Source organism: Heterocephalus glaber, unplaced genomic scaffold (genome assembly GCF_053883595.1).
Source record: "Heterocephalus glaber isolate CG9 unplaced genomic scaffold, H.glaber_assembly_v1.0 deba00001481, whole genome shotgun sequence".
Classification (NCBI taxonomy): domain Eukaryota; kingdom Metazoa; phylum Chordata; class Mammalia; order Rodentia; family Bathyergidae; genus Heterocephalus; species Heterocephalus glaber.
The window spans coordinates 43,770,541-43,782,894 of NW_028258317.1; the positions used below are offsets into that span (position 1 = coordinate 43,770,541).

A 12,354-nucleotide genomic window follows, 5' to 3' on the forward strand; every position below is an offset into this window, starting at 1 on the left:
TAGTAATAATAAAATCATTTCTCTTTTCTCTCGTAGGTAGGTGGGTGGATGCCTGCTGGACAGAGAGAATCTTTTGAGACCCAACAGCACATGGCCCAAATCAATGATTCTTAAATTCTGCCCCCCATCAGCATCAGCTTGGAATTTGTTAGAAATTCCAATTCTCAGGTCCATCTAGACTTATACAGTCAGAAAATCAGGTGGTGGGACCAAGCCCTAGTCGGATTATGACACATGCTCAAGAGTTAGAGCACTCACCTAAAGAAGGGCCGTGGATTTAGCTCAGGGCTTCTGGTGCCTACCTTGCAAGTGCAAGGTCCTGAGTTTGATATCCGGTACCAAAAAAAAAAAAAGTAATGCTATCTGAACTTGTCCTTACAAATGGTCAATGGGCATATATGTAGTTACAATGTAATGGGGCAAAAGGATGTTTATTGCTGTAGTACACCATCAGTTCTTCCTCGAAGAGCAATTTGCTCATAGACAAAATCAGATGCTTGTGAAATGTAGCATTTAGTAAGAGCCTGCCTAAATTCTTTTCATGTCACAGGCTTGCTGAGCCTCATGCAGTGCTGGCAAGTACACAATGTGGTTTAGGCCTTTAAAGAAAAAAAGTTCTATTTATTAATTTTGAAATTAATTAAGCTACAAAAATATAGTATCCTAAACTGTATAAGACATAGGAATAAAGTAGCCCATAAACACCAGATTGGGGACAAAAGCTGTAAGAATACCAGATATCACATTTTCACACCACCTCCTCTTGCTATCAAATTCCCCAGCAGGGTACTACAGAAAAATTGCCTGTCAACAGACTGAAATAAATAGTATGTGATCCTGGGTATAATTCTCTGGTAATTCAATTTATACTAAATGTACACAGAGTCAAGGAAGGAGGTGAGAGTGAAATTGGTCGTGTACATTAGGAATATTAAATTCTTCAATTTCAAAAAGAGAATCACTCACAGTCTGTTCCTCTATGGTAAAAGTATTTCTGGCTACGTTGTTGTTCCACACACCAAGCTTAAACTCAGGCAAATCACCAGGCTTTCTTTGCCTTAAGGAGTACTGCTTGATTTACCACTTGCCTCCAAAGTGATCTCTATAAAGCGGTGTGAAAATTTCACTCAAAATTAGGACATGTTTATTTCTATCCTAATTCCCAACAATATGATTGTGGCAGACACTGTAGTTTGCCTATACAACAGTCATTTCCCCTTTATTTCTTGCTAAGAAAATATGATTTTGTTCCTGTTATGAGGAAGAATTGAAAGAATTTTAAATGGACCAAAAGATTAGATGTTTTCCTTGAAAATTGTGTTGTTTAGAGCTTACTCTTGTAGAATATCTTATAGAATATCTGACTTTGTTATTTGTGCCTTTGAACTATTTAAAAACCCCATTGAGATAGAAATTAACTTATAGAAAACTTACGGTAAAACAAATATTTCTTGTTTATAAATATGCAAATAAATTCTGTTCAATGAAGGTTCAAATAACTTTCTTCCCTCACAGTGGAAGAAGCCAGTTTTGCAATGGTTAAATTCATTCCTACAATCATGCTTTCATATATTTGTTTCATTTATTGGTACCCTTCAAAACTTCCTGTGTCTTCTTTTTTACTTTCCTTCTTAATTAATGGTTAAGTAAAATCTTTGACACATATTTATTTTATATCTGTAAAAGAACCACAATTGAATTTTTACAAAACAATTATCCTTTAACAATGTATTCCACAGCAGTCCACCAAAAGACTATGTATATGTTTCTAATTCTCGGAGATAAACAAGTATTATTCTAATACAATCATAATAATCTTATTCTCTTTTTGCCTCCTGGCATCACATTCTGATCAATGAGAAATGAAGGAGGAGGTCCTGAAGGAAGCTTACTTCTCTGGCAAATAAATTAGTGGCCAACAGTGAGAAATAGAGAATGCCTCTTCTCTTTTACCTTTAGATGTCACCGTGTGAGAGCAAGGTGTTTGGAGCTCCAACTGCAGGGCTTAGTCACACTGAGGGAATACCAGAGACTCTCAGACAAGCCAATTCTGAGTCCTGTCATCATGTACTGAGCCTCTGAATCAATCAATCAATCAATCAATCAGCGAACTCAGCAACTACTCTCAGGAGTTTTTGTATTAGGCAATCATCCCCCAAGGTTTAAACTACACTAAATGATTATTTTGTCACATCCATCTATAAGCATTCTAACAAATATCTTCACAAATTCAGATGGAAAAAGTACCTAGAAAATCTGACATCCCTGATGGTTCCTCTTTTCGCCCTGTATACACTGGTGATGATGGTGGGAAGACAAGGATGATTGTGCTGAGTTGGACAAGGGAAGACAGTATAGACAGTATAGACTGTAAGTATAGACTGTCAGTATAGACTAACAGACAGTATAGAAGAGTCATATGTAATGTGAGGATGGGAATGGTAGTAGGAAGATTATGGTGGGGTGGCAGTGTTATGGTTTGAATGTTTACTCCCCCTCCAGAGTTGATATTGAAACTTAATCCCCAAATCAACCACCAACCTTAAGTAACATAACAGCAAAATTAGACTAGATTCCAGATCTGTATCTCATATTATGCTGTCCTCAGTTGTCAATGAAAATTAGGTATGTCACACTGGCAGTGATCCATGTATCCTGTTCTTCATCATCCTCATTTATTTAGCATTTGCTTCATGTCAGTAAATTTGATAAACATACTACCCATTGGATACATTGCTATTTAATCTGTGTAATGATTAAATGACTGAATTGATAGATCATTGTTCCAATTTGTTTTTGTCTTCCTCTTTCCACCCCCTTGAGTAGTCAACTCTCACACTAACTCTGGTCTTGGCCCATGGAACGTTATACCCAGTGTTGGCCAGAGGGACAATAACATGACACAGCAAGAGACTGTAGAGCACTTGAGCATTGGGATTTGCCCTATCTTGATCTTTTTAAGAATCTTGGGATTGGCACCATGTGAATAAAACCAAACTAATCCACTAGATACATGTTGTACATTCATCTCTATGACTATAACCAACAACTCATGCCAAATAACGTAGATCATCACATATGTGGGAATTGTAGGCCAACTAGTGTACAGTTAACACTCCAGCTGTTTATAGCCACATGGATTAGCTCAGGTGAATTCAGAAGAAAAACTGTTTGACTAAGTCCAAGTCAAATTGTCAATTCTTAGAATTATATGAGTATGATAAAAATAGAAGTTTCCCTTCATAGCACAGTGCCTATCTTCCTCACATGGAAAGATCCTCATTGTGACTGAGGTCCCATCTTAGACTTCCTGAGCAGAGTTACTGTCTGTATTTGTGGGGGTTTTTGTTTTGTTTTGTTTTTTGCTACTGGGGATCAAACTTGGGACCTTGCGCTTGCAAGGCAGGTGGCAGAACCACTGAGCTAAATCACTGCCCCGTCTTGTGTTTTTATGACACTCTCCTCATACATCTGTGACAGTGCTTCCTGTATTTACTTACACCATCTTCTCCACTAAACCAATTCTATATTGAATCTTCAACATCAAGTATAGTGCCTAGCATATAGCCAGTGTTAAATACATTTTATTGGAGAAATGAAAAAAATCAATCATTTAAAAATAAAACTATTCTCACTCCACATTTTTAGATTTGTCTCAGAAGATTTCTCATCTCCCATCTTCCGTTTCTGCTGAGGTATCTCTTCATGTGAACTTACTAAATGTGGCTGCCACTCCAGTTTGAATAAGGATTATCCCATCAAAACTTGTGCTGAGGTTTAATCCTTTAATGCAGCAGTGTTGAGAGGCTAAGCCCAGTGAAAAGTGTTTGGGCACGGTGGTGGATAGATTAATGCCACCTTTTAGGGGCGATTTCTCACTCTCATGGAATTGGATTAGTTGACATGGAAGAAAGTTATGATAAAGAAAGATTATTCCTTATATTTTATCCTTTATTTTTTTCATCTGTGTACATGCCCTCTTGCACTTCTGCTTTTCTTTTTCTTTTCGTTTCTTCCCCTCACACACACACCCAGTACCTCAGATTGAACTCAGAGCCTCCCCACTGAGCTATGTCCCCTGCTCTTGTTACTTGCTTTCATTTTGTGACAGGTTCCCACTAACTTGCCCAGGCTGTCCTTGAACTTGCAATCCTCCTGTCTCAGCCCCTCAGAGCACAAAGATTATAGACATGAGCCAACACACCTGGCTCCTTTGGTTTTCTCCTGTGCATGAACAACATGAGATCTTCAACAGAAGCATAGCAGATCCAGCTCTCCAATCTTGAAGTTCTAGGCTCCAGATCTAAATGAATTTCTTTTCTTTATGAATTACCCATTTTATATGTTTTTTAATAGCAATAAAAAACAGACAACTAGAGTTAGCTGTTCATTGGTCATGTCCATTTTTTCTTCTTCCAGGATAGACATTTTTCTTTTCTCACTAAACTACATTCTCCAGTACTCCTTGCAGTTAGGTATGAATATCTCACTAATTTCTAGGTGATAGAAAACAAGCAGAGATGATGTATAGCACCTAGGCCTAGCCCACGAAAATTTCCTATGTGTTTCCTTCCATAGCCTTTCTCCTTTTACTAGCTCAGTGTGGGTGAGCACATTGACCCTGGAGGTGTCCAAGATGGAGGAGTCAAAAGACAGAAAGTCTGGTCCTTCAGGCAACCCTTCTCAGTCAGTCAACTACTGAAAAGGAATACCCATTTGGGATGTTTTTTACTTATATCTTTATTGGTACATTTTAGATATACAATATATTTACATTTATCATTGGGTGCTTGTACCTGAACATGATGTATTTTGGTTCTTATTTTTCCCCCATTACCTGTGTGCCCTTCACCCCCTCCACCCTTCCCTATTTACATAGACTTCGTTTCCATTTTTTTTCTTTCTCATAATTTTTCCTTTCCCTTCTTCCCTTTCCCCTTCCCCTCCCACCGCCCCTACACCTTTGGACCTTTTATCTATTTCAAATTATCAATAATTCATTTTAATCATTTTCATCCTTATTTACACTCTCAGTTTCTCACACTAAAGAAACTATTCGGTATTTAGATGTGTCCTATTTATTTCACTTAAGAGTATGGCCTCAATATGCATTCATTTAGTCTCTAGTATCGCTTTCTTTATGGCTGAATAGTACTCCATTTTATTAAAAAAAACCCACATCTTCTTTATCCAGTCTCCAGTTGATGGGCACTTGGGCTGTTTCCAAGCTTTAGCTATTACAAAGTGTGCTGCTACAAACATAGGTGCACATATATTGCTGTGGTATGATTCTTTTAATTCTTTTGGGAAGATACCCAATAGGGGAATGGCTGGGTCAAATGGGACCTGTAGTCCTAGTTCTTTGAGGTATCTCCATACTGACTTCCACAGTGGTTGCACCAGTCTGCACTCCCAGCAACAATGGAGAAGGGTTCATTTCTCCCCACACCCCCGCCAGCATTTGTTATTTGTTGATTTCTTGATAGTAGCCATTCTTTCCCGGGTGAGGTGGAATCTCAGTGTTTTTTTTTTCATCTACATCTCTCGAATGATCAGTGATGTTGAACATTTTTTTTATATATTTATTTGCTGCTTTTACTTCTTTGTTTGAGAAATGTCTGTTCATGTCAGATGCCAATTTTTGAATTGGGTCTTTGAATTTGGGGGGTCTGATTTTTTTCAATTCTTTATATATTCTAGATAGTAGACCTTTGTCTGAGGTACAGCTGCTAAAAATTTCTTCCCACATTGTAGGTTGTCTCTTAGCTCTGTTGGTAGTTTCTCTTGCAGTGCAGAAGCTTTTTAATATGATGAGATCCCAGTTGTTGATTGTTTGTGGTAGCTCCCGTGCTACTGAAGATTTGTTCATAAAGTCTTTTCCTATGCCAATGTCATCAAGAGTTCTACCTAACTTATCTTCCAGCAAGTTTAGTGTTTCTGTCTTAATATTTAGATCTTTAATCCTCTTTGATCTTAGTTTAGTGTGTGGTGATAGGTATAGGTCTATTTAATCTTTGGCAGGTTGAAATCCAGTTTTTCCAACACCATTTATTAAATAGGCTATCTTTCCTCCAATGAGGGTGGTTGGCTCCTTTGTCAAAGATGAGATGGCTGAGTATGTCTGGAGTTGTTTCTGCATCTTCTAAACTATTCCACTGATCTTCAGGTCTGTTTCTTTGCCAGTACCATGCTGTTTTTATCACAGTAGCTTTGTAGTACAGTTTCAAGTTAGGGACTGTGATACCCCCAGCCATGTCTCTGTTGCCTAGTATTGCTTTTGCTATTCTAGGTTTCTTCGGCTTCCAAATGAATTTTTGAATTATTTTCTCTAGTTCTGTGAAGTATATTTTTGGAATTTCAATCAGCATTGCATTAAATCTATATAATAGTTTTGGAAGTATGGCCATTTTCACTACATTGATTCTTCCTACCCAAGAACAAGGGATATCTTTCCATTTTCTTATATCTTCTTCAGTCGTCTTCTTCAGAGTGCTGTAGTTTTCAGTGTAGAGATCTTTTGCTTCCTTAGTTAGGTTGATTCCTAGATATTTCATTTTTTTAGATGCTATTGTAAAAGGAAATATTTCCTGGAGTTCTCTCTCAATGGGTCTGCTATTTGTGTATAAGAAGGCTATTGTCTTTTGAGTGTTGATCTTGTATCCAACTACTCTACTGAATCTGTCAATTAAGTCTAGAAGTCTTCTGGCAGAGTTTTTTGGGTCTTCTATGTAAAGTATCATATCAGCAAATAATGACAGTTTAATTTCTTCCTTTCCTATCTTTATTCCTTTTATTTCTTTTTCTTTTCTAATTGCTATGGCTAATGTTTCTAGACTATATTGAACAGGAGTGGTGATAGTGGGCATCCTTGTCTTGTTCCTGATTTTAGTGTGAAAGTTTTCAGTTTTTGACCATTTAGTATGATGTTGGCTGTTGTTTTTTCATAGATGGCTTTAATCAGGTTGAGATAAAGACCTTCTATTCCAATTTTCTGTAGTGTTTTCATCATGAATGGGTGTTGAATTTTGTCAAATGCTTTTTCTGCATCTATTGAGATGATCGTGTGGTTTTTGTCTTTGACTCTGTTAATGTAGTGTATTACATTTATTGATTTATGGATGTTGAACTATCCTTGCATCCCTGGGATAAATCCAACTTGGTCAGGTTGTATGATCTTCTTGATGACACTCTGTATTCTGTTTTCCAGTATCCTGTTGAGGATTTTTGCATCTATGTTCATTAGGAAGATTGGTCTGTAATTCTCTTTTTGGGTTGGGTCTTTCCCTGGATTTGGAATCAGAGTAACACTTTCTTCCAGGAATGAATTTGGAAGCCTTGCTTCCCTTTCAATTTCCTTGATGAGTTTAAAGAGCAATGGTGATAGTTCTTCTTTAAATGTCTTGTAGAATTCCACAGTGAAGCCATGAGGACCTGGGCTTTTCTTTGTTGGTAAATTTTTTATTACATTTTCAATTTAACTCACTGTTATTGGGGTGTTTAGAATTTCCATATCTTCTTCATTTAACTTTGGCAATTTGTATGTATCTAGAAATCTGTCCATTTCTTCTGTGTTTTCCATTTTATTAGAGTACAGGTTCTCAAAGTAGGTATTGATAATCCCCTGGATTTCTGCTGGTCTGTTTTGGCTTCACTTTTTTCATTCTTAATTGCATGGATTTGAGCCTTTTCTTTCCTTTTTTTGATAAGGTTGGCTAAAGGTTTATCAATTGTATTTATTCTTTCCAAAAAAACCTCTTTGATTCACTGATTTTTTGTATCATTCTCTTAGTCCCCATTGCATTGATTTCTACTCAGATCTTTATAATTTCCTTTCTTGTATGAGCTTTGAGTTTGTTATGCTCTTCTTTTTCTAGGAGCTTGAGGTTCTGCATTAGGTCATTTAACTGTGTTCTCTCTGTTGTCCAAATATGGGCATTCACTGCTATGAATTTCCCATGTAGAACTGCTTTCATTGTGTTCCACAGATTCGTGTATGTTGTAGTGGCATTATCATTTACTTGTAGAAACTGTCTAATTTCTTCTTTAATTTCCTCTGTCACCCATTGGTTGTTCAGGAGGGTGTTATTAAATTTCCATGTGTTTGTGGGCGTTTTGTGGTTTCTTATGTTATTGATCTCCAATTTTATTGCACTATGGTCTAATAATATACAGGGGATAATTTCAATTCTTCTACACTTACTTAGATATGCCCTATGAGCTAGCATGTGATCTATTTTGGAGAACGACCCATGTACAGCTGAAAAGAATGTGTATTCCGATGTTGTGGGGTGGAACAATCTGTAAACATCTATTAAGTCTGTTTAATATCTTGGTTCAGTTCTAGAATTTCATTGTTAATTTTTTTTCTAGTTGATCTCTCTACTTATGATAGAGGGGTGTTGATGTCCCCCACTACAATTATAGTAGTGCTTATTTGGTTTTTCATGTCCATTAATATTTGTTTTGTATAGTTGGGAGCATTCATATTTAGTGCATATATATTTAGGATTGTCCTCTCTTCCTCTTGGATTATTCCCTTCACAAGGATGTAATGACCATCTTTGTCCCTCTTAATTAGCTTTGGTTTGAAATCTACTTTGTCTGCAAATAAGATTGCTATGCCTGCTTTTTTCTGGGTTCCTGTTGCATGGAGAACTGTTTTCCATCCTTTTACTTTCAGTCTATGAATTTCCTTTTGAGTTAGGTGTGTTTCTTGTATACAGCATATTGCTGGGTTTTGCCTTTTAATCCATTCTGTCAGTCTATTTGTTTTGATTGGTGAATTAAGGCCATTAACATTGATAGTTTTAATTGAGAGATATTGAGTCATCCTTATAATGATGTTTTACTGTTGTTGGCTCTTTTATTTCTTATTTTTCCCCCTTTCCCTTTAGTGTCTTACCTTGCATGGTGTCTTCTCCCTGTTGGGCCTCATGGAATTGTGACCTTCCTTGTCTTTTTCTAGGATATTGCTTAAAATTGTTTGGAGTGTTGGTTTGGTGTTCATGAAATTTCTCAGGTGCTCTTTGTTGTGAAAGTATCTAATTTCCCCATCAATTTTGAAAGATAATTTTGCCAGATACAGCAGTCTAGGTTGGAAGTTATTTTCTTTTAGGGCTTGAAATACTTCACTCCAGGCTCTCCTTGATTTGAGTGTCTGTGTTGAGAAGTCTACTGTGATTCTGATGGGCTTTCCTTTGTAGGTGATTTGTTTCTTTTCTCTCACTGCCTGTAGAATTTTGCTCTTCTGTTGGGTTCCTGGGATCTTATTTATTATATGTCTAGGTGTAGATTGTTTTTGGTCATGGCTAGTTGGAGTTCTACATGCCTCACTTAGCTGTATGTCCAATTCTCTATCTCTGCCTGGGAAGTTTTCTGCTATTACTTCTGTGAACAGATTTTTTATGTCAACTGTACTTTCCCCTGTATTTTCATGGACTTCTATCAGTCTTATGTTATTCTTCTTTGCATCATCTAGCAGCTGTTGGATTGATTTCTCATGGTCCCTCACTATCTTTTAGAAATCTCTGTTTTCATGGTCCTTAACCACAATCCTGTCTTCTATATCTGATATTCTGTCTTCAGATTCTTAGCCTGCTCTGCATGCTTTCAGTGGAGTTTTTAATCTCCTGAATATCTGTTTGAATCTGTTTCATGGATTCCATTTCTTTCTTATGTTGGGTGATCATGGTTTCCATCTCTTTCTTATGCTGGGCACTCATGGCTTCCAGCATGCTTCTGATATCATCTATTTTCTTATCTGTTTCTGCTCTAGAGCCTCTGATCATGTCTTTTCTTCTGTTTACCATCTCTGTTTTTATCTGGGAAATTATTTCTGTTTTGAATTTTTCTAGAGCCTCATGCATCTGCTTTGTTACTTCCTGTGCTATCAGTTCAAGGTGTTCAGTTGGTCAAGTATCAGACTTTTCCACCTCATTTCCCTCAGAGTTTCTTTTTTGTGGAGTGGAAGCCTGTGTTTGTGTCTCGCTTAAATGCCTTCTCATTTTTGTTTTTGGTATTGTCCTTGTTTAATTCCTGGGTTGATATTTCAAAATTGCTTAATGTAGGTATCTTTGTTGCTTGTGTTTAAAACTTCTGTGGAATGATTGCTTTACGAGGTGTCTTCCAGATATAGCTGGTGTTTAGGGTTTGTTTGTTTGTTTTTTTTTCTTTTTTGGTACCAGGGATTGAACTCAGGCACCGGAACCACTGAGCTAAATCCCCGGCCCAAAATTCTTTGTTTTTTTTTTTTGGTACCAGGGATCAAACTCCAGTCCTTATGCATGCACAGCAGGCAGCAAAACCACTGAGCTGAATCCCCCTCCTGCTGGTGTTTAGGTTTTGAGACTCTAATGACTCTGAGGCTATTTTATTTACCTTATACCATGAAGGAAAACTGATTAGATCAATTACAAAATGTTAGCCCAAATGATACAATGAGCAATACCATAGCATCAAGTGCATCTTAGAAAATGACCATTTGTGGTAGTTATTAATCTATCACATTTAACTATGTGAATTAAATTAAAACTGAGGACCAACCCAACATATATTTATAATGAATAAACTCTTCAATATAGCATCTTTCCCCTTCAGGATGGGGAATTAGAAGGAGTTGGGGAGGGAAAGACAGGTAGGAAGATCAGGAAAGATTAGCAGTGAGGCCAGAAGACACAGGAAGATCACACAAACTGTAAGAAATTGTTAAAGGCAAGAGGAAAAGGCAGAATGAAAGAACAAAGATGTGAACAGAATCACCTAACAGCAACAGGGAGGCTAGATACTGTATTTACTTTCCTTTAAAACTAATGATAATCAAGAGAAGGAAAAAGAGAAGACAAGAAAAATAAAGGAGAAATCCAAATTCAGTACAGAAAGGAATAAATGGGGAGATGAAGAGGAATGTGGGACAGCAAGAGAATGAGTGAGAGAGATAAAGAAAAGATAAAAGAAAGAGAAGAAAGAAAAGTAAAAATTTGAAGAGTAGAAAAAAGTAAAAATTAAGAATTAAAATAACAGAAAAAAATTTTTTTCTTTTTTGCAAATAGCAAAAACTAAAAATGATGGGCCTCCTTCAGGGTATGTCTCTGCTGTCACAGTAGGCAACATAGGCATCCGTGTGTATATATGAGCCAATGAATCTCAGCCAGCCAGCAGCAGACCTGTGAGATTCAGGCAGATTTCTGGCTGCTAGTCCCAAGTTGAGCTCCCTGTCCTCCTGCAGGGTTGAACTCTGCAAAGTTCTACTGCAGGTTCCAGTTGCCCTTCCCCTGAAGATAGTGCAGGTTTTGATGGGAGGTAATAGTCCCTGGTGATGATCCCTCCAACTTACCAAGTATAGTGGTCTGGTGTGTCTTTATTGTAGAGATTCTCTTTACTTTTCTGCTGAGCTTCAGTTTTCATCAAGGAGCCTGAGAAGCCCTTTCTGTTACTAACTTCTGCTCTATCTTGTGGCACTCAGGACAAGGGCATTTATAATCTCCTGTGCCTCTCTAGTGTGAGACCAGGTAGCAGAAGAGCCAGAAGGCCAGAGACGGGAAGGGGGAAGCCCTTGGAGGCACCCTCGCAGCTAAGCAGCGCGCCGGATAGGGCGGAGGCTCCAAGCCTCGCCTGGGACCTCACCGTGGCATGGGTGGGGCTTGGGATGGAGCCAGGGAGCTTCATGCTGCTTGGCTCACCCACTTGGGCTGGCTGGTAGTGCCGGATGGGGCGGGGGCTCCAAGCCATGCCTGGGACCTCACCATGGCTTGGGCACCATTTTGGATTTTATAACAAGAAGAATTAAACTTTTCCTATATTGTTAAGCCACTGGGATTTATCTGTTATATCAGCATGCCTACCTCATTGTGAACATTGATTATGATTGTCAACACCTAGGAGATCAGTAAAGCACACTTCTAGGCATGTTGGTGGGGTGTTTCCAGAGATATTAGCATGTAGCTCAGCAAATTGAGGGAGGATGAGCCACTCTGACTGTGGGTGGCACTATCCAATAGGCTTCCAGCCCAGATGGAGTGAAAGGGGAAGGAGAAAGTTGGTCTGCGTTTGAAATGATCCATTCTGCTTTAGCTAGTCTTTTGCTATTGTCTTCACCTGTGGACATCAGGCTCCATCTTATTCAGCATTTCAGTATAGACTCACACCAGTGACTCTCCAAGGACCTCTCAGGACTTCAGGCTCAGACTGGTACTTCATCCTTATTCTCCTTGTGCTGTGTCTTCTGGCTTATTGGACCAAGCAGATACTGAATCCTCTCCAGCACACAGACAGCCACCATGGACTCTCCCACCTCTGATCCTGTGAGCCTCCCTAATGAATCCCCTTGCACATCTTTATACATAATAATAAGCATGC

At 38.2% G+C, this 12,354-nt stretch overlaps 1 long non-coding RNA gene across 2 annotated transcripts in view; it reads left to right on the forward strand.

Annotated features, from left to right (window-relative positions):
- The window catches only part of LOC147825922 (uncharacterized), an 85,410-nt gene that overhangs the window by 46,144 nt on the left and 26,912 nt on the right, over nucleotides 1-12,354 (forward strand). The window contains exon 3 of one of the 2 annotated variants that reach the window (XR_015440087.1): nucleotides 37-2,863. The exons of the other annotated variant lie outside the window; for it this stretch is intronic. This is a non-coding gene — a long non-coding RNA (uncharacterized LOC147825922). Of the gene's footprint in view, nucleotides 1-36; nucleotides 2,864-12,354 lie in introns of those variants that run through there. 2 annotated transcript variants of the gene reach the window in all.